This window comes from Molossus molossus, unplaced genomic scaffold (assembly GCF_014108415.1).
Source record: "Molossus molossus isolate mMolMol1 unplaced genomic scaffold, mMolMol1.p scaffold_m16_p_17, whole genome shotgun sequence".
NCBI classification, from domain to species: Eukaryota; Metazoa; Chordata; class Mammalia; order Chiroptera; family Molossidae; genus Molossus; species Molossus molossus.
The window spans coordinates 33,922,134-33,945,318 of NW_023425352.1; the positions used below are offsets into that span (position 1 = coordinate 33,922,134).

General features: G+C 36.3%; 1 protein-coding gene across 2 annotated transcripts in view; it reads left to right on the forward strand.

Annotated features, from left to right (window-relative positions):
- RNLS (renalase, FAD dependent amine oxidase) overlaps window positions 1-23,185 on the forward strand; it is a 272,685-nt gene that overhangs the window by 18,169 nt on the left and 231,331 nt on the right. The gene's annotated exons all lie outside the window — the stretch shown is intronic.

A 23,185-nucleotide genomic window follows, 5' to 3' on the forward strand; every position in this document is an offset into this window, starting at 1 on the left:
AGTAAGCACATAACTATTATTAATACTTTCAGTGACTTCTTTACTATTAAGGAAAAGATATGAGATGTCTATCTGAAGGGTAATATGCTTGGTGTTGAGGATTAAACAAAGGTGATATTTTATTTTCAGAATTTTACAAATAGGATAAATTATAGATTATATTTACATTATATATTATAATAAATATATACATTATATTTATTGTTGTGAAAGAAGTCAACAACTGCTTTGAAAAGTTAACTAACTTTTAATTAACAAACTGATCACTTTTTAAAGAGGAGCCATTATCTGAGTTTTGGGGGTTTTTTTTACAACTGACATTTTTTGAAAGCCACCTCTCTTAAAGGGAGGCACAGCTTCACTCCGCATACCACTTTTCAGCCCACATCCCCAAACATGTGTCATCGTGGAGGAAATAAACACCTTATGTACATCCGCCCCATCTACATGGCCTCCTTCCACACTGTTCATAGGATCAGCCATATCTCTAAGGAAGCATCATGATGGGAATATTTCTTAAGTGTTCCCATGTCCCGGCCATTTTTCCCAATGTTCATTCAAGTAAATTGAGAAGGTGCAGTGCCTATTTGCCAGGTGTTCTCATGAAGCTGTGTGTGTGAGTAGAAAAAGCGCAGATGAGCTTTACTTCTGACACACGCAAAAGTGAAGTGTTGGGGAAACTGAACGCATGCTTGTGAGAATGGTCTGAGCTCTTGGTTATGAAGGTAAGGAAATGGTAGTGAGGATCTCAAACAAGGCAGCCAGAAAAATCCTGGATATCAATAGTAAGAATATTAGAAACAAAGTGGGAAACATTACTTTGCCCTTGTGCAAAACAGAGGTGTATTTGTATCCAGGATACTGTATGGTCACCTTGAGTGAGTCCACAGTGCTAAGGTATAAGGAATGTCTGTCCCCTTCTCTAAATTGGCAAAATATCTCCTGCAAGCATCTCTATACCTACCTGATAGTAACCCCACCTGCAGTCATCATTAGAGCTTTTCTGTCCTTTGGGATCACACAGAGAACTGGAGAGGCATAGGGCCTAAGTCTGTAAGATTGTTGTCATTACTATTGCTCTTCTATTATCTAGGTCTTGGGCCCAGCCCTGGTCCTCTGACAGGGGTTAGACATGTCGCCTCATGTGGACCCAGGATCCTCTCCTGGAACAGCACTGCATGCACACTGAGATCTCTCCACTGCCCTCCAGGCTGAGAGGCAGGCTCCACAGGCATTCTGCAGCGAGATCCCTCCTGGGCAGGGCGTGCAAGTGAGAGCCAAGCCTCTATCCAGCCAGGAATCCCCAAACTCCTGTCCTTTAAACATTTTATTTCTACCTCCTAACCTCTTGTTTTCAGGATCCATCAGCAAGAGAAAGATACTTTACTTTCTCCTGTGTGTGTATGTGCATGTGCGTGTGTGTGTGCGTGTGTGTGTGTGTGTGTGTGTGTTTAGGGGAGGGGGTCGTCCCAATATTTAGAAACACAACATTGAGCATTTATTTTTCTAGATTGGAAGGTGGGGAAAGGAGAGTTGGTTTCCCCTAAATAACTCATCTTGGTAAATTATTTAATTTCTGGTTACAGTGGCAATACATGTACATATATGTATGCATATACATAGATATTTAATTATAAGTTAAGAGAACATGGAGTTGTTTTTAAAATTCTAGAATACAACCACCAAAGAAGGAGCAACAAACTTTAAGCCTTGTCTATAGTTTCAGACTAAGAAAATGCTTCTTTAAGGTAGAGGAGTTTTAAATCCAATAAAATGTTATTTATTTGACAGAATCTGAAAAAGAAATCCTTACTTTGCTCACATTTTTCAAATTATAATACTTAATCACCCGAAGTGTCATAGTTTAAAAGTTTTAGTAAATTCACAGATGGCAGGTTTTTAATGAACTATGAAAGATCCTGGGGGTATATTTCTAAGTTTCTAAAGATGCCCTAGTAAATAACTGTTTTCTCAGTAGGTACGTTATGTACCATGCCTCCCCTTTCTCACCTCTGGGCTCTCCAAGCAAAGCAAGCTCCTCATGCTGTCCCCTCGTCCGTTATTCTTTCCCTTCTAACCACGTACTCTGGCCTCAGGTATCCTACCCACCAACCTGCACCTTAATGCTATCCTTAAGGTACATACAATTGCCAGTATCTTTGTTCTTCTAGTGTTATGCATTTTATCAATTTTAATTTTATCTTATAGTTAATAATTTATTGATGAAAAAGTTTGAAAGTAAAAGTGAAATAAAATCCACTCATAATTCTAGCCCCCTAGGTACTAACCCTATAAATACACATATCTAAGTATCTTTTATGGCAGAAATAAAAATTTTTTGTTGTTGTTTTCAAACTTTGTAATATTTTAGGACTATCTTTCTAATGCCAATTAATGTTTGTTTACTACATAGTGTTCTGTTCTTTGGATTTACCTTGATGTATTAAAACAGTTTGATAGACATTTTAGTTTTCCAGTTTTATAAAGTATTGCTTTATAGAAGTGCAAAACTGAAACAGATTTTCTCCTCGAAACTCCTTTCCTCGCAGCAATTTATTTCAGTAGAATAAGACGTACTTGATGGCTTTGGATAATCTATGTTTTATTTCTCTCTCTGTGCTTTGGAATCAGGTTTCATTAAAAACTCCTTTTGAAATGTTTATTTGAATTACATTTAATTTAAGTGTTAATTTAGGGAGATTTAATGTCTTTATAATAGTGCACCTTCCCGTTCAAGGAAATGAAACAGTTCTTCGTTTATTTAGGTATTTTATGTCCGTCAGTAAAATTTTATAGCTTTTATCTTAAGCTCTTACATATTTCTTATTAAGCTTATCATAAAATCTTAATATTTGTAGAGATTGTGAATAATTACTTAGGTGTTTCCAGAGACTACCACTTAGCTGGTTTTAAATCCAACATGAAAAATCTGTTTCTTTTGATAAGGGAATTCAACCCTTTTACATTTATTGGAAGAACTACTATCTTGCTTCAACCTTTCTGTTGATGTCTATTACTTTTTTATTTTGTTTTTCTCCCACTTTTTTTTTCCATTGTCTTATATTTGCCAACTTTATCAACTATCTTTTATTCCTTTTTTCATGTTATTAATTTATAGGATCTACAGTCCTTTGTCACTCCATTAATGGTTATCTTTTAATTTCTTAAAACATATTCATACCTATTTCATTACTTCCTATCCCTACCTACCTCATTTCACAAATATATTTTGAATGCCTACTATGTTAGATGTTGGGTAAATTTTAAAAATTAAGTAGTCCTTCTCTTCTTCTCCCAAAATATTTTTCATTACTTTAAATGACAAACCTGATTAGTAGTCTTATAACAAATGAAACAATCTGAAGCTGAATTAATAATTCATTCCCTGTCCTGTTCTCCCCAGAGGTAATTGATATTAACAGTTTAGTGAGTGCCTTTCTATACCTTGCTGTAAGCATAGGGGTGCCTTCTAAATGTATTGTTTTGAAATTTGCTTTTTTAATTGACATTTTTTCAGATAAATACATATAATTTATTTTTGTTTAACTGTATAATTTTCTATAATTTGGAAGTAACCAAATTTAGTTTTTAATCTGATAGTTTGTTGATGGATAGTTATATGCTTACCAGTTTTTCCTATTTACTTCTATTTATTGCTATATTGGATGATAAAGTGCCAAAACTGAAAATTGTAGATAAAAATATCTGTATGTTATAATAGATATTGCCATATTACTTCCCAAAATTTTTGTAATGATTCTCATTCTTAGTGTTTGAGAGTACTTGTTTTTGATACTGTATATTTAATAGCTCTGGATGTTCTTAATTTTTTTTAATAATCTTTTAAGATTTCTGCTAAGGTGATAAGTGAAAACAGCTACATCTTTCTTGTTTTCATTTGCTTTTTCTTGGACTGAAAGTGAGATTGAGCCTCTTTTCATAAATTTATTGGTCATTTAGATTTCTTTTTATGGATATCCTGGTCATCTCCCATGCTTACTTTTCTAGTGGGCAATTTATCTTTTAGGAGCATTTCATATATGAGATATTAATGTTTTTCATATGGTAGTACAGTTATTTCTAAGACTATTATTTGTTTGTCTTTTGCTTCAATTTATATCATTTGCCATAATTTCTTTAGATTTTTGTTTAGTCAAATAAGTCTACATTTACTTTATTTATTTTATTGAATTTTAGAGAGGCAGGGAGAGGGAAAAACAGATAGAAACATTGATGTGAGAGAGACCCATGGATAGGCTGCCTCTTGCACACTCCCTACTGGGGATTGAGCCCACAACCCGGGCATGTGCCCTGACCAGGAATTGAACTGTTGACTTCTTGGTGCATGGGTTGATGCTCAACCACTGAACCACATCGACCAGGCCTCAATTTACTTTTTTTTCTTCTTATTGATTTTAGAGAGAGAGGAAGGGAAAGGGGGAGATAGATACATCAATGAGAGAGAACATTGATTGGCCGCCTCCTGCATGCCCCCCACTGGGGATTTGGCCCACAACCTGGGCATGTGCCATGATGAGGAATCGAACTGGCGACCTCTTGGTGCATGGGTCAATGCTCAACCAGTGAGCCACACCAGCTGGGCGGGCCTACATTTACATTTATAGATGCTGGATTTCCTGACTTGCCAAGGACTATTTATTTCCCTTACTCTAAAATCATATAAATATCCTAAATTATATTTTAATAATTTTAACTCTTATACTTTACATTGAAATCTATACTCTATCTGTAATATGTGATTAGTAAGGTATGAGATAGGGATATAACTTTGTGTGTTTTTTCCTTCATAGTGATACCATCTTTATCAGCACCATTTATCTAAGAAGAGATTCTTTTTCCCACTAAATTGACATTTCTCACTTGCCATATGTTAAGTTCTGTAAATACTTATATCTGTTTCTGGACACCTATTCTATCCATTTATTTATTCCTGTGCTGATACTATCACTATTTTCTTTACAATCACTTTGTGGTTGTAGCTCATTTTTAAGGGAACAATGTGGAGTATAAACATGAGAAAACTTTATTTTTTCCTGCAACTGCACTCAAAATTTCCTGTGTTGAACTCCATGTCTTTCTAGATAATGAGTGCCTTAATTCACATCTTGGTCATTTTCTATAATTCTCTAGTAACTTATGTTGGAAAATCTTATTATTTTTTTTTTTTAAGACTAAGTCATGTTTATTTTTAAACTTAGTCTCAGTTCAGAGCTTATTCTCTCCACCTAATGTCAGGTAGGTCTGTCTAGAGTACCAGGGACTATGGGCAGGGTGGATATGGGGTCTGTTTTTATAGGCACACCCCTCAATCTCTCTTTGAATATCCGCTCACTCATCCCTTCAAATTATATGCTCTTGGAGACATTGATTGCTCTTATTATTGGCTGCTTGTTGATGGCCTTGGCTTCTGTCATTCTTTCCTGTTATATGATGCTTGGTGATGAGTCAACATGTAGACAGTGTGTGGTGTGTCATCTTGGCCCAGTGGGCAGATTTTAGCTTCACATTGAACCTCTCTGGGACTGTTAACAGCCCCCTCACCTAGCCTAGAGTCAATGATGTCTCTCCTAGGCAGCCCACCAGCAGAGCTTTGCCCCAGTCCTTGTGGGTTCTGCAGTTCAGCAAGTACCTAGTTAGAAAACAAGGTCCCAGTCACCCCTTCTTGGAACTCTCTCCCCAGGCTTTGCTTCTGAATCATTCTCTGGCAATCTCCTAAGAAGGGGAATTCCCTCCTCCCTGCTCACAGGATGGGGCGGGGGGCTTCTCTTCAGGAATATGGCATTCCCCATAAAGCTGTGTTTCTACATTCCATTGAGTCTTCTTCCTATACTGACCAGATAGTGGGGCTCAGAGTAGTAAGGCCAGCTCTTACTGGCAATTTCTCAGAACTCTGGGGGCAGTTGGCTAGGTCCTCTTCCTGGTGGCTTCTTGAGCTTCAAATGCAGGATAATATCACTTTTTGTCCCCAGCTTTACAGAGAGCCAAGATATTAGGTGAAAATACGGTCAGTTTTAAAGTCTAAAGGCAAGAATTTCCTTAATATTTCGTTATTAATATATCCCAATTTAATAATTACCATGCCTTCATCAGTAAAATCTGTTGACCCTCCTCTGCCCCACTTTAGCCCCCTGCTTATCCTTCAAACTCAATTCAAAACTATCTCTTCAAGAATGTCTTCTTGACCCCTAAGACCAGGCCATTTCTCTTAATATATGTTATACCAGTTTCCTTTTCCTCATAGTTTTAACATGTATCACAATTGTAATTAATTAATGACTTAATCTACTGTGTAATGTGTGTCTTTCGAGGTAGAATATAAAGTACATGAAGACAGGAACTGGTTCTGACTTACCTGTGCCTGTTTCCTCGGGATTTCTTTATGAGTGCCTCATGCATGGTAGGCCCCTAGTCTCTATTTACTGAGTGAATGAATGAATGAATGAATGAATGAATGAATGACACAATCAGAAATACACCTTGAAGGACAGGCAGAAGGAAAGGAAAGAATGCTTTGGAGAAGAAAAAGGGTCTTAATAAAAAGTTGTAGATAGAAATGCTTGTTTTATATTTTGGGGACTGTAGAGAGCCTGGAAGCAAAGACTTTGTGGTGGGGGATTTGGAGAAATAAAGCTGGAAATGTGGATTTGGGGCAGAATGTGCTGAGCCTTGAATGTGAACATATGTTGAACAAACAACAGAGGTCCTAATTCATCAGAAATACTGAATCTACCTTTTAAACCTGGCTGCATACATTGAGATGGTAAATAACTTTACTTAATTGGATTGGAAGGAGAAAAGCATTTGCAAACTTGGGAGACATTATTAAAAGGTTTTTACTCTTAACATATGCACTATCCTTGGACACTTAGAATTTTAGTATGCTATTTTACAAAAATACATAATCCTAGAACTATTATGTACTGTAGAATATAATGATAACCCATAGCTCATAATAAACACTTTCAACCTCCTTTCTACAACTTCTAGAATCTCCCATCATTGTCGATGAAAAAACGAGAACCAGTTCTTCTTACTAAAAACATTTTAAATTCATTTTTTCTTGACATTTTGCTGAAAAAATTATATTAAAAGCAAACGAAACAAAAGTCCTGTAACTTCATCGACAAATATGCCTCATTGCTTTTTCTAGCAGACCATCGCCGTAGGAGGGGAAATAATTCAGTTTCTAAACTTCTTCAGATATTAGCTGCTCTACTGGGCTGACTGCAAGCTTATGAGCTGAGAGTTGGTTGTACTTAATCTTCCTTCTTCCTCTAATGTTTGCCTTTCTACCACCCTCAGAAACTCATGAGTCAGTGGAAATGGAGGAGCCTCCTACCTGTCTTGGAGTTTAGAGTGATCTGGCCCTACTATTACTTGTGCTTACTGCCCACTCTAGGTCCTGGCAGGACAGAGGCACTTTCCCTACTTAAGCTTCCCTCTGGGCAACTAATTATTGTGCGTGTGTGCGCGCGCGCGTGTGCGCGCAGGCAGGAGGGGGTAAGAAAGATAACCAGCCTCAAAGAGCATTTCAGGAATACTTATTAAGCACTTTACCTACATTATATCATTTGTTTTTCACAAACACCTTATGAGAAGTATTTCATCCCTATTTTATAGAAGAGGAAAGTGAAAAGTAGAGACATTAAATGAGCTTGTCTGAAGTGACATAGCTATTGAGTGGCAGCTCTGGAATCCAGATTTTCCCCGGGCTCTAGTAATTGGGGCAGTGTACCTTGTGCCCGTACCCAGCACGGAGGTGTGTGATCTCCCATACTTGATCTAAATGCATCGATGATGTCACTGTTTTAACTTGTTTGTTCTTGTACACATGCAGTCAATAGATAGATGTTTGAAACTAGGCCACCAGGTTGTACCTGTAACAGAAGATCCTTTCTTAAATCTGCCTTTAGAACTTAGAACTTTATTTTTCATTCAGAGTCCTTTGATATCAGAAAGGCTCTAAAAAGAAATGTCAGAACTAGAGATGGGGTGAGATGAAAGAGCAGAGAGCTATAATTTATTGAACTGCATCATTATCACCAACTGAGTCACAAAATGAATTAAACTTCTTCCCATCTGACCTTGCAAAGACATTTTAAAGAGAGAAGAAATTGAGAACTAAGAATTTTAGCTCTCTGGCATACATCTCTGAAGATGTGCTAAACACAAATAAGGAAATATTTTCGCTATCAAATACTAATGTTAAAGTAGGGATTAATTTTATTTTATTTTTATTGTTTACACTATTACAGATGTCCCCATTTTCTGACCCTTTGCCCACCCACTCCCTTCCTTCTGGCCATCACCACACTGTTTTCTGTCTATGGGTTATGCATGTAAGTTCATATATGTTCTTTGGATAATCCCTTCACCTTCTTCCATCTAGTACCACCTCCTAAAGTAGGGAATTTTAAACATTAAGAGTAAAAAAAGGGAGGGAGGGAGGAATAAAGGAATACCGGCATTCTGCATAAGACAAGCTTTTCCAAATTTGTTTTCTTTAATCACAAATGTACTCCATTTAAGAAGTTTCTTATTCTATTGCATCAGATTTGTGAGACATATGCTGACTGGACATTCTGACCATCCATCATTCATCTGAAGTACTGTTTCTAGACTCTGGCATTTTCTCATTCTGACTTGAATGTTCGATTTTAGAAAAGAATGAGAGAGAGAATCTAAAAGATGCATTTGAGTAGCTAGCACAAAACATTTTATGTTTACCAGTGTAGAATTCTGTTGGTTTGAGGAAGCTATTTAAATGTTGGTCTCTCCTAAAATTCCTTCCATGCTTTAACCTCCTCAAAATCACTATACCCAAAGCAGAGTTTCCTTTCCATTTCTGTGACTTGCCTGATATTTTTGCATCTTATCATTTTACTTGCTATAGGGATATGAAATTATGACATTTAACTTCAAAAAGTGACATTAAAATCCAGTTTTATTTTTTAAATGGTCATTGTAATCTTTTATTCAGATGTTGAATTAATATTTTCATTATAGAAATGTTTATCGAATATCTACTATGTGGTCAAAATTGTTCTAGGCACCCTACCCTGAGTGTAGTGGTGAACCAAACAATAAAAACTCCAAAGAGCTTCTTTTCCAATGGGAAGGGGAGACATAAGTAAATATCTATGTGAGATGATAGGAAGTATTGGGAAAGAAAATGAAGCAAGATAGAGCGAATAAAAAGTGAAAAGAAGTATGTAAATAGTGTGAGCAGGTCTGTGACAGAGTGATTTTGAGCAGCAGAGACTTAAAGGGAGTGAAAGTGTGAGCCATCAGAATATCTGGAACAATACCTAAGCAGAAGTGGCTTCGGGTTGAAAAACCCCCCAAGGTATGAGCAGGAGATCAGTGTGGCAGGCGTACAGTGCATGAGGAGGGGCAGTGGTAAGAGATGAGAGCAGAGAAGCAGCAGGAGGCCCAATTATCTAGAGTTTGTGGGCTCTGATAAAAACATTGGATTTTACTCCACAGGAGAGGGAACATTATTGAAGGAGTGACACCCTCTGACTTAGATTTGAGATGGTCTCCTGCTGTTGTGCAGAAGTTAGACTGAAAGACAGCTGAGCTGAGCAAATGGCCTAATATTGTAAAAATGCAGCCAGAAATGAAGGTGGCTTGGACTGTAGCAGTAGTGATGGCGTGTTGAAGAGTGGTAGCAATCCAGACATACAAGGATCCTTAGTTTTGGCCTCAGTTCCTTTCCTGATATCAGCTATCAAGGCTTCAGATAGTTAGGGAGAAAACCTAAGCATTAGTGGTGCCAAGAAAGTGTTGGAAGAAAGAAGTGATCAGGTATGCTAAATGCTGCCTCTAGTTTCATGTAAGAATTGGCCACTGAATTTGGCAATGTGGAGGGTGTAGGTGACATTGACAATAAGTATTTCCTTGGGGTACTGGGAATGAAAAACAGGAAGAGAGGACATTGAGATAGTAGGTTTAAACTATATTTTGTTTCTCAATATTTTGTCATTGTCACCCCCCTAAGGAGCTTTTAAAGACTTTTTTTTTTTCCTATTGGACTCCTCCACCCCAAGAAATTCTAATATCACAGGTATTCTTTATATTTGTTACGTATTATATGTATGAAATGACTTATCTGTAAAAAGAATAAGACTTTTTTACATGGGCAGAGTTAAATTTTGCCTTTGGAGAGTGATATCACCTCTGTTTCTAATGGAATGATTTAGACAATTCTTTAAAAGGAGTTTTTCCTGTGAAGAGGGGCAAATAATTGGTCTGGTAGCTATAGGAGGAGGTTGGATCATGTTTTTATTGCTTTGTATCTTCAAGATGGGATATATTATAACATGGTTGTGTGCTGATGGAAAGAAAGGGGGAAATTGATGATGTACAACAAGATTGAACAGTTCTAGGAGTCATGGTCTTGAATAGAAGGTAGAGGATGGGACCACAGATGGGAGCCAGACAGTTGCACCAATATAATAGGAGGGAGAGCAGAGCCTGTGAGCATAGGCACAGACAGGACGAGCCTGTGGAAGCCCTCTTCTGATTGATTTGTTTTCTCAGTGAAACAAGAATTGAGATCATCGGCTGAGATTGAGAAGGGCAGGATATTTTGAAGGTTTAAAAGGAGAGGACAAGTGGGACACAATCATCTAGGGGAATGCATCGAGCAGAATATAGAATAGTTGGCAACCCTAGGACCCACTTGAAGTTAGTGATCATGAGTTTAAAACAAGTCAAGTCAACATGCTTTCCCTCCAGCACTTGATCTTCTCTAACCACATTTGAGATTTAAAGTATTTGAATCAATGAATAAATGAATAAACTGAGTTAATATTGAGTTTATGATGTATGTTACCTAAGATTTTTTTCAATTTACTCCTATGCGTTTTAAATTGGAATGTTTTATACTTGATTTTGTTAAAATTAAGGACTTCAGATAAGAACGTAGAGTAGCACACCCTAGTCCAGCTTCTCTGATCAAAGTAAGTAAAATCAACAAGGACATTTAGTGCTTTTATTTTCTTTGATGATATTGCTGAATATGGGAAGAGGATATAAAATGACAACTGGGCCCGGCCAGTGTGGCACAGTGGATTGAGTGTTGTCCCATGGATTGAGAGGTCCCAGTTCGATTCATGGTCAGGGCACATGCCCAGGTTGCAGGTTCCATCCCCAGTAGGGGGCGTGCAGGAGGCAGCCAATCCATGTCTCTCTCCCTTCCTCTCTCTAAAAAATCAATATAAATATATTTTTTAAAATGACAACTAATTTTTAATCTTTCTTAATACATATATTATTTTCATAAAAAAGGAAACAAAGTAAATGATAGTTTCTTTGAGGGTGTGGTAGTTATTCTCTAGAAATTTCTGAAATTCTGAACTATGCTTAATCATTCATTCATTTATTCATTTATTAACTCAACAAGCATTTTCTCAGAAACTCCTGTCTTATCAGGCACAGAAAAGACAAAACTGAATGTAACACGATTCCTACTTTGAAGTACATGACAGGCATCTGGATGTTACACTACTTTTAGGAGTATACACTTTTCTTTAGAGTATATAAAGGTATACTCAAACAGATATATTTAGAGATCATGGTTCCTATGTGACACCATATAGAATTAGCACCGATAAAGAGAGAATGTTATGAATGTTGTAAAAAAAATTCAAATACATTAATAAATTCAATACATTTCATATGAAATCTTCCTAGTTGAGTTTCTGTTCCTTTGATAGGAAATGGTATACTTACAGAGACTGCTTTGTCATGACTACAGTTGTGTGCTTTACAGAATCTGAATTAGAAATGACTAATTCTCAAGAATTACTTATTCTCGAAATGGTTATGCTTCTCTTTTCAAGCCGAGTTGTTGCTTTTAAAGAGTAAGCAGCTTCATAAATCGGGCCTGTGATTCATCCTTCTGTTGAGCCCAGGCCTGGTACTCACGGACTGCAGGGTGCGGAGACGAACAGCATGTGGCAGTGTTTAAATGCTGTTCTGAAAACCAGTGCCACAGGCCTGAGGTAATTTAGAACACTTCTCTGCAATCATTGCAAATGCACCCCAGGATTATATTTTTCTTTTATATTGCTATGTGTCATGCTTTGTTTTCCAAACAGAATATAGAAAATGAATAGGCAGTTTTCTGGCATCCTTCTTTGTAGATAAATTGTCAGAACGAACTCTGTTGCTTAAGAAAAGCATAAACACAATTTAGTCACTGGATGTGGCTGTGTGTACGTGGTTGCTGTGGGGAATTTTGGTTTGGCTAAAGTGTTATTTTCTTTGAAAATTCTGATAGACCAAGGTTCTCTTTGTTTTCATAATAGCCCCATTCCACCCACCAAAAATAGAGCAAGCTATCAAGTTACTGAAGTTTCACTTGTACAAATGCAGTTGCACGTATCAAACATAATTGTGAATTTATTTTGCCATGACTTGAAATTATAGATATTATTGGAATAAAAGAGAATGAAGCTTTGATTTATTTCTACAACTTTCATAGAGAATGTTCTTTTATGTAGATGTTTTTTCCCATAAAGCATATACAACTGAGTACATTTTAAGCCATCCCTAAAATGTGTGTGTGTGTGTGTGTGTGTGTGTGTGTGTGTGTGTGTGATCTTCTTTATTGGCCTTCACATTTTAAGGTAATGCCACTCACAGTGATTGAAATCTTAATATAATAGTATAACGAGGGAAAAGCTGTATGAACACAGTAGTCATTATCACAGAGTTGCTGTGTATAGATATTTTTAACCTGTAACTATTGTCCTTATGCATGAACATTCTCACTGCTCTCCTACCTTTTGTATTTACTGTCATCACAAAGACTGCTTCGAGAGAATGTGATTCCTTATTGCTCGCTTTGCCAATTGCATTTCAGTTCATTATAATACACATACATCTACTCAGCACTTACTGTATTCTAGGAGTTGTCTGGATTCTGAGTTCACATAGGTTAACGAGCCCGGGTGCCAGTTCTTAAAGAGCTTATAGTGGGAAGATTTTTTTTGGCTGCACTACTAGTTGTCTCTGAAATTTGTTGTTTTGTAGGCAGTTAGGCTTTAGGGCAACTTCTGGTTATTTCTTCTGCCCTTCTTGCTAGTCCAGCCTCTACTGCTTTTAGCTCTTGTTAATGTGGACGAGTGAAAGAGAAATATTTCACTGTTGTTTACAAACACCTTGGTTAACAAGCTTGCACCTTTCCTGAACACATTGGATTTGGAGAGGAGGAAAGAAAAAGAAAGATTTATGTTTAAACCAAAATTTAATAGTTATTGTTTAAAATAATGATTACTTGTGTCTTCCATCTATCAAACTTGAGTTCCTTGAGTCTTATTCTGTTTCTACCTCCTTACACTCTCCCAAGTAATACATATGTCTTTTATCATCCTAACCCGAGGACATTTTTCCATTTTTTGTTCAGATAGAGTAGGACAGAGAGAGAGAGAGAGAGAGAGAGAAAGAAACATCGACGTGAAAGGGACACATCGAGTGGTCACCTCCCACACAACAATATTTTTTGAATGAATGCATTATTAATTGAATGACAAAATCCCCGGTGTACTTTATTATACTACAACAAAGTAAGACTTCTTCAACTAGCACTCTTTTTAGCCTCAACTATCTCATCACCTACTATCCACCTATATTATGTTGAAGGGGGAAAAAAATCAGTTACCAAAGGGAAAAATAATTTTCCCTCTTATCCTGCTTTTCCACTGAACTCTTATTAAAGAAAAGCAAGCTACTGTCTTTTTTGATGGCTAGCTGAATAACTTCTGAAGTTTTACAAACATAAATGATTTTTATTTCTATAAAGCAGTTCTGCTAGAACAATAAAACCACTAAATGAAATATAGCAGAAATTTGTGTAGAGCTTTTCTCCCATTTGCAAAAAGGCATATCTAAAGTATCAACAAAATAGCAACAACCAAAAAAAAAAAAAAGGAAAAGAGGTTTGGGATATATTATATTGAGGGAGGAATAGAATTTAAAGACATAGTTATTTGTATATTTCCTGAAGCAAATCATAAGTTTAGTACCAAGTCTAACAATAATAAGTTTCAGTATTAGTTATTTTAAATTTCATAATGGTTTATACACGGAGAATTTTAAAAACTGGATTTCAATTTGTGAATATACAAACAAACAAAGAAATCAAACCACTGCTTTTTCTGGGCCTCAGTCTCCTTAACTATGACATGAGAGGATTGGGATAAATGATGTTTAAGATTTTTTTAACACCAAACATTCGCTGACTTTGTAAATAAGCCCATCAGTCAACTATAATACTTGCTCTCCAGCTTGACTCGAGTGACATTTCTCTACCTCTTTAATTTCATCTCCCCTACACTGCCTTTTTCCTCCCTTCTGTTTAACTCTTCTAAACGAGAATTATTTTTGCACATTGTACTATGAAAAAAATTAAAATTGGATATTTTTCAAACATACATTTCATATATATGGGCAATATTTTTTATTTTAATGTATGTGGGAGTAAGTTCTAGGAGATGAAAGCATATAGGGCTTCAACTATATAGCAAAAGCTCTACCTTTTTCTATGGCCCAATAGGCATGGGGGCATTTACCAGGATTTTTCACAGTAAATACAATCTATTACTGTCTAATCATTCAGTGGTGCCAGTATCACTCCCCTACATGTGAAATAAAAGACCTAACCCAGCTTTTATGCGGTAAATTCTCTTGTATCAGCCTATTGTCTTTATTAATGATTCTGAATAAGCAAATCTTAAGCATGTAAATGCTATTGTTAGATGACACTTTCTTGACAGCAGGGAGCTGTCAATTTTGCATTGCAAGGTCGGATAGAATGCTAGATGCTACATGTGTGCTAAACGAATCCTTCTATAATGTGTTGGTCTTTGAATGCATGGATTATTTTTTTTCCTTGTAATTATGTAGGGATATATTTGGGTTTTTTGTTTGTTTGTTTTATCCTCACCCAAGGACATTTTTGTATTTATCTATTGAGGAGGAGGGAGAGAGGGAGGAAGAGAGAGAGAGAAACATCAATGTGAGAGAGACACATCGAGTGGTTGCCATCCATACAACCCCAACCGGACCGGGGACAAACTGCAATCAAGGTACATGCCCTTAGCGGGAACTGGACCCAGACTCTGTGGTCCGTGGGCCGACGCTCTAACCACTGAGCAAAACCTTCCAGGGCTGTAGGGATATATTTGTAATAGTGTAAAAGTGTAATACAACCTATTCTCTCATGAGGTGCACCTAAGTAATTTAAAATTTTGGTGTAGTTTATATTTTAAATTAGTTAATAAAGGAGTTGCTCCAGTGATGCTATCTTCTCACACATTTTGATCGGGAATGCTTCTTCCACAACTGTAGTTTGGCCTATCCTTATGACTGCCTGATGAGGTAGTAGGTCATCATCCTCTGATGTTTGGAGACAGCCACTGAGAGTCTTGACTGATGACTAAATAAAGTGGATGACAGGGGAAATATGTTTTTTGGTCATAAATAAAATAAAATTGGAAAGTAATAGGAACCATTTTTTAAGATGTCTCAAACACTGCAATGGAGGTTGTGCCAAGAAATTCCAGAAATATTTTCAGGATGCTAGGATTAGGGAGGGTATTGATAAATATATTTTGGCCTCTGGAGCCATTTCTCAGGAGGCTATTTTTTATTCCCACAATGGTTTCCATAGTAGCTTACTCATAAAGAGTTTTTTAAACTTCTAATAAAATGCACTGCATAAATTATTTGAGGGAACAAAATGGACATAACATTTAACATTTATGAAATGCCTATATCTTGAGCAGCACATATTGTATGCCACATATTTAAACACAGTCTCTGCTCTTAAAAATAGCACAATAAAGAACAGCGACAAACAACTGAGCCAGGCTCAACGTGAAACAAATGTCTACACCTGTGTGATTATCAGGCCTCAGAAACTTGCCTCCCTTACCAGCCATTCTTCTATATGTAAGTAGAAGGAGACCGTGAGCCAATATGATTTGTTTGAAGAGATTTGAGGATACACTAAGATAAAGGTATTTAAGCAAGGAAAGGAACCTCATTCTCTGATTCAGCTATTCTGTTCAATTTTCACAATCATATTTAGTGTTGCAGTTTCTAGTTGCTCAGGCTAATACCAAAGAGGATGATGGTTATTGGAAATTGGACTAAAATTTCAAATCATTGCTGGTAAAACAGGTGTACCTAGTAGGTAACTCTCAAAGGATTCCATAGATTCAACATGAGCAAAAATTCAAAACTATTACTATATTTTTTCTGATCTGAAACCCTGAAAAAAAGATCTAAGTATGTTTAATAACAAAATATAAAATAGTTATTTTGATAGTCTATGCTTTTGATATGATTACCATATATGTTTCATTTATGGTAATTTTGTTCTTACAATAACATGAAGAGGTAGGTTCAGCTATTATTCCTACTTTAAAGATGAGGAAATTTGGGGTTAAGTAACTTGCCCAAGGTGACATAGTTAATGACTGAGTTGGGATTGGAACCAAGAAGGCTGATTTCAGGGGCTGGGCCTTAACCGCTACACTGCACTACATTTCACTATTTATACTTCTTCTCATACTAAACAAATGAATCATGTGTTTGCAAGTATCGTGGAAGCATGGTAGAAGAACAAGATGGGCAATCTTTTATTTTTCTGTATTTTGATATCCAGTGTGGTAGGCAGAATAATGGCCCCTCAAAGATGTCCACATCCTAATCCCTGGCAAATGTTATTTTACATGGCAAAAGGGACTTTGCAGATGCAATTGAGTTAAATATCTTGAGATGAGAAGAGTATCCTGGGTCATTTGGTGGGCCCAATATTATCTCAAAGGTCCTTATAAATGAAAGCAGGAGGGAAGAATCAAAAGATGAGTTGTGATAATAAGAGCAAAGTTCAGAGAGATGGGATTGCTGGCTTTGAAAATGAAAAGGGGCTACAAAGCAAGGAATGTGGGCAGCCTTTAGAAGCTGGAAAAGGCAATGAATGGATTCTCTAGAGTAGCAGTTCTCAACCTGTGGGTCGCAACCCCTTTTGGGGGGGTCGAACGGCCGTTTCACAGGGGTCACCTAAGACCATCGGAAAACACATATTTCCGATGGCAATTCATAACAGTAGCAAAATTACAGTTATGAAGTAGCAACAAAAATAATTGTATGGTTGGGGTTCACTACCATATGAGGAATTGTATTAAAGGGCTGCGGCATTAGGAAGGTTGAGAACCACTGCCCTGGAGCCTCCAGAAGGAAAACAGCACGAAGGCACCCAGACTTTGGTCCCATTAGACCTATTTTGTACTTCTGACCTCTAGAACTGTAAGATAATACATTTGTGTTCTTTTAAGCCACTATGTTTCTGGTTATTTGTTGGAGCAGCAAGAGAAAACTAATATACCAAGTAATTATTTTCGTTAACAATAATGTTTTTAATGAAACTTGCTTATACTCATCTAAGAATGATAATTATATTGAACATTGTAACCATTTCTAACTGAATACTCTATGTAGAAATTGCGAGGAATTGATCTCCTCTTTCTTAAAAATAATTTCAGTTGACTGCTTTCTCTGGCGGTTTGAAAGCATCTTTACATCCTTACACTTTTGCTGAGTCAAGTACTGATAGTCTAGTTCTCAGGAACTTCTGAGTAATTCACCTGGAAATGACTAGGAACTTATTTAGGCATAAATCTTTTAATGAGATCATTCTCTATATAGTGAAAATGGTTTGCCCCTACCTAGAAGATTACTTCTATCCTACCCATAATTAGAAAAGCCAAAATTGCTTTGAAGTTTCAAAATGCTGATATTTGGAAATGCATTTACTTTAACCAAGATAGACTCTATTTTATCTGCCATTAGTTTTGCTTAGCAAGTTCCAAGGATGTGTCTGTTAGTAGATTTTGTAAAACCCTACTAATTATTTGAAAGGAAATGTTCTTTTCAGATTCATGAAGTTCAAGACAGCACCCCAGCAATAACATGGCATGCCAAGACAGGCAGATGGAAGCAGTTTCATATCTACTTCCACTTAGCAGAGTGCCCATGGACAATGGAGTGTGTTCTTTAGTGCTGTCATAAATCAATGTGAAGAGGGAAAAGAATTTAAAAGTAATAGAAAAAGGAAATCTTGAACTAAGGACATGATATCTCTAAAGATTATCTCAAAAGGTTGATATACCCCTCAGGGCCATTGTTTCAGAATAATGAAATGAAAAAAGCTCATATTCATTTCTCTTCAACCTTTCATTCCCAACACACTAATGCACACAACACATACCTTAAATTTACTTCAATATGTAGTTATGGGACCCCTGGTGTTGGTGTACCATAATACTTCCCTAATTCTTTTCTTATCATTTACGTGGTAAATGTAAATAACATTTACATGTGTTGTCTACTGTTTTGGTTTCTTGGTAAGAAATCAATTTAGGATGTGAAAGTTCTCGTTGTCTTTGAAGTAATATTATTGGATTTTCTAACATTTATTATCCAGAAATTATATTTAGTCGGCTTAATAAAAAGTTTGTGGCTGGTTAAGAAAGATTTTAACATTTATTGCTTGGATAATTTTTTCTTTAACTGTTGCATATCATGTAAGTTTTCTGAATCATGGATTAGATTACAAAATTTCTATTTATCCCTAAATGAAGCCAATAATCAACTATTTTTAAGCACTATTATTATGGGAGGTTTATTCAGTGGTGGTGAGTCGACTCATTATTTCTTATATGAAAGTAAGAAAAGAAGTTTCTACTTGCAATAAGCACAAAGGGCAAAACTTTATTCTCTTACTTAATTGCTATCAATCTAAATCAGTGAACTCTGTCTTTATTTTAACTGTTCAGAATTTTTAAAAGTCACTACTAATTATTTTATAATTTTATATTTTTCATTTCTGGCTTGAACAGGTGAAAAGATCAGCAAAGAGTTCTGTTTCTTTTTATAATACTTTAAAATGCTTGAACAAGCAGCACTGCCAAAATATTCTTTTGCACTTAAAAATGACTTCACAATAAGATAGACATAAAAAGCAAACATGGAGTCAAATATACTTATGATACTTGGAGAATTCTGTAATTTTGGATTTTAGTTTATATTCTTGATGTGAAAGTAATTGCATAATTGTCCTGCCATATTCTATATACTTTATAATTACTTCTCAGCAGCATTGTAGTTGCCATATATATTTTTTCTCAATTCTAACCTCAAATTTAGGACACCTCCTTTCATATACCCATAATTTTTATTTGATAATTATTTATTGAATGAATAAGTAGATTCAAATTCTTGAAATACCTCAGAATGATCATCTTAGCTAACTGTTATTTATTCATGCCACTGATAAAGAAAATATTTTTATTTAAAATGGCCAATTAAAGTGCATACATTTCGATATTTTTTTCTTGAAACAGGTCTCACATTGTTTATAATTAGATATAGATGTAGATAGATGTATCATGGTATTAACTGATAAAAAAAAAAAATGATGTCTTTTGATAAAATAAAGTTCCTGGGAACTAACCTGTCAGCTCATTAACATATTAGCAGTGTAATGATGAATCATGCTTTTGAATGTATACTAATTCTATTGTTACTTTTTCCTTTTTAAAAAAAATAATTTTTCTTTATTGATTTTTAGAGAGAGGAAGGGAGAGGGAGAGAGAGATAGAAACATTGATGAGAGCAAACATCGACTGGCCCCCTCCTGCATGCCCCTCACTGCGGATCAGGCCCACAACCTGGGCATGTGCCCTGACCAGGAATTGAATCAGTGACCTCTTGGTTGATGCTCAATCACTGAACCACACCGACCAGGCTACTTTTTCCTTTTTATTAAAGTCTTTCTCTGTTTACTTCATTTAAGTTTTTGGTCAGCATTCTAGAAAAATGAAGATGAAAGTTTTGGGATAAGATGCAGGAAACATCTTGGTGGTTTACTACATTGAAAATACACATTATGTTGTGAAATGCCTGAGAAGCAGAGTTCAGAAAAACAGCTCTAGCTAGGAAGGTAGGACAGTGCTGCAGCAAAGGGACATTATCAGGCAAGCTGCTAATGGTAGAGACCCCGAAGAGCAGAGATATCCAGGATAGCACGCTCTGGAGTGTTGCCATCCTTATCAAACAGCTGTCAGATGGGATTTTCCCATGGCCCCAGTGGTCTTAAGATTGGAATGTTAATTTTGTATTCTACACGTATGACACAAACAGCGCACTGTCTTCTAACCTTTTATTAAAAAATTAATCTCAAAACAAAAGTCTATCTTCTATACAAGAACATCTTTTTTATAGTGATATTTTCACTGAAATCATGAAAGAAGACGAAGTCACTGGTCATCTAAATACCCTTAAGGAATGGAAGCTGTGTCTCCTAGAGGGGCTATATGTCATCCAGGGACCCATGGCCGTTTGTTTCAAAATCAAGCCATGCAGAGCATCCGTTCTTGTCAGAGTTGCTTACCTACGGGCTACACTGGACATTTTAAGTCATTTTTGGATTGTTAGAATTCAGAAGAACCATGAAAAAGATTCTTGTAAGTCGGACTTTTAGTTTGATATCTAAATAATTAGACATTTCGCACAAAGTTTTTCCCTTATACAAATTTCACCAATTTTTTTTCTTATGGAATGTATTATGAGGGTAGTAGGAATAAATGAGGAAGAGGCAGAAGATCAGGGTTAAGCAACAGAGAACACTGACAAACTGCAGTCCATCAAACTGGTAGAAATTGGAGGTAGAAAGAAATGAGGGAGGGTGCACCAGAGTGCGTTTATCTCTGCCACAGACAAGTGTAAAGGATGAAAATATGCAGCTATTTGTGTTTCCTTATTATATTGGGCACTTTTAATGAGGCAAACAGGGTATAGATGTATTCTATCTCCCTGATTAAAAAGGAGAAAGGAGAAACGATAAGAAAAGCTAACACTTAAATAGTGGTTACTATCGACCAAATGCATATAAACATATAAAACATTTGTTTAAACATGAACATGTAAAAAATATTAGTATCAATCCTAACATTATTTCCCCATTTACTTGAAGAAACTGAAGTACAGAAAAATTAAGTAGCTTGCCCAAAATTATAGAACTTGTGACAGCCTGAGCAAGGATTCCTACCCAAGCCATCTGGCTACAGACCATACTATACTGTTGTGCCCTGAATTTTTCAGACTTAACCAAGAATAAACATTTTGAACATAATGTCTTCATAATCACATTATTAATATCCCATAACTTTATCCAATGAGAAGCAAAACTCTTATGGTGTCTCCATTAAAGCAAATAATATATATTTTATTTGAGGGGTCACATTCTTTTTGGTTATTCAGATTTCATATAATCAGTTGATCACTAAGACCTATTTTGAAGGTGGTTCTCATATAATCTAGCTTGTTGGAACATAATGGTCAAAGATGACATTTTAATCTATTTGAAATCTTCACATGTAGCATGCCCTGTATTTTATTATGATTAATTTACAAATATTTTATAAGGTATATAAAGTATTTTTGTGTGTATTTATTACCTTTTAACCAATTGTTTCTGTTAAATAAATTTCTGTGTATTTTAGGTTTGCTTTTCCAGAGACATTTTATCTAAACTTCTTCATCTCCTATGTGTCTTTCTTAACCAGACATAATTTCTTAAAAAGATAATTTGGATTGTACTAGATAACCAGTAGACAACTCATTGGTCCATCTAAATTTTAAAATATATAACAAGCAAGCATGAAGTAGCATTTAAGAAGTTTCAGAAGAAGATGGGAAACTCCTAGATAACCAATTTTAGGTTTTTTTCTTTAGGTTTTTAATTTTTTCTCACAATCATAATTGTTTGAACTTTCTACTTCACAAGTGAGAGGAAAGAGACCTTGGGCAACACCTAGCGTGGAAATGCCAGGAGCTAGGGATGAGAATGGGGGATGGGGTAGAGGATGGAGCGATGCTGGGGGTTGGGGAATGGTGGGCAGGTCATCAAATACCACCAGGAAGGAGGCTGGAAATATTGGGCTAACAGACTATATAACTGAGGCACGAGGACAAAAGGAAAGGTTGGAGAGGTGGGAATGTGCAGGTTGGGGTCAATTTAAACAAGTCCACCTCTTTTAAAAGCACAGTTTAAAAAGATCTTTTACAGAGTTGTTTGTATCTTCATCTAGACATTACCTCAGTTTGGTGGTAACTTTGTCTTCATCATTGTGTATTAGGAATGGTGTGGTTTTATATCACTCAAGGGAGATAATACTTGCAAGTCCTGTGAGAGCCTAAAGCATTTTTATTATATTTTGTGATTACATTTGGGGATGCTGCTCATCTTATTTCTTGTAAAACTCAGAGGGAAGCTTTCCAAGGGCTTTACTGCTCTTGGGTCTCTTTGTAATCAAATGCTTCTTCAGCAGTAATTTTAACATCTATTATCATGTTGAGCCTCTGGTGGTGCAGCAGCCTTGCAACTTTGACATCACTTGTGGTTTGCAGAACATCACACAGTGCTGCCTAGTGCTCCTGATACTCGTTTCTAAATGCATAGCTGATTTATACTGTTTGAAACTGTCCCGTCTCTCCCTAGCAATTGAATTGGCTGATTAATCATTTAACCTTTTCTACCCCATGCCCAGGCCTCACTGCAGGGTCATTGGTGTCACACCAAGTAAGAGTTCACATTGACAGAAGAAAGTCTGTGCTGGAATTGTGAATGTCACCCTCTCTGGAAGATGTACATTTTGTCTTTTTAGATGAAGAAACAAAAGCAATTAAAAGCATATTTTTCGAAGAACTCTTAATGAGTCCAAAATAGAGCCAAAAAGGGAGATTCCTGTTCCTCATTCCTAGTCACATGAGTGGTTCTTTCAGCTTCCTTCTCTTCTCACCAAAGCTCCTGTGCCTGCAGCACAGAATAATTATACTTGAGTTCAGCCTTACACTTAAGTTCTCTGGGCTGATTCAAGATACTAGGTTTAAGAACTTAGAGAGGGGGACTGTCAAGGGGGCCTACATTAATCAGATGGGCTAGGTCTCCATGTATTGTAACCTTGAATTTTTATATCACAGGGATTGATCTTTAGTCAAGGCTTGTAATGCATTAGAAACTCAGTGGGAAAAGTCTTTGAGGGTCACATGAATTGTCCCCCCAAAAATATGTAAAGGTGTCTCTCCC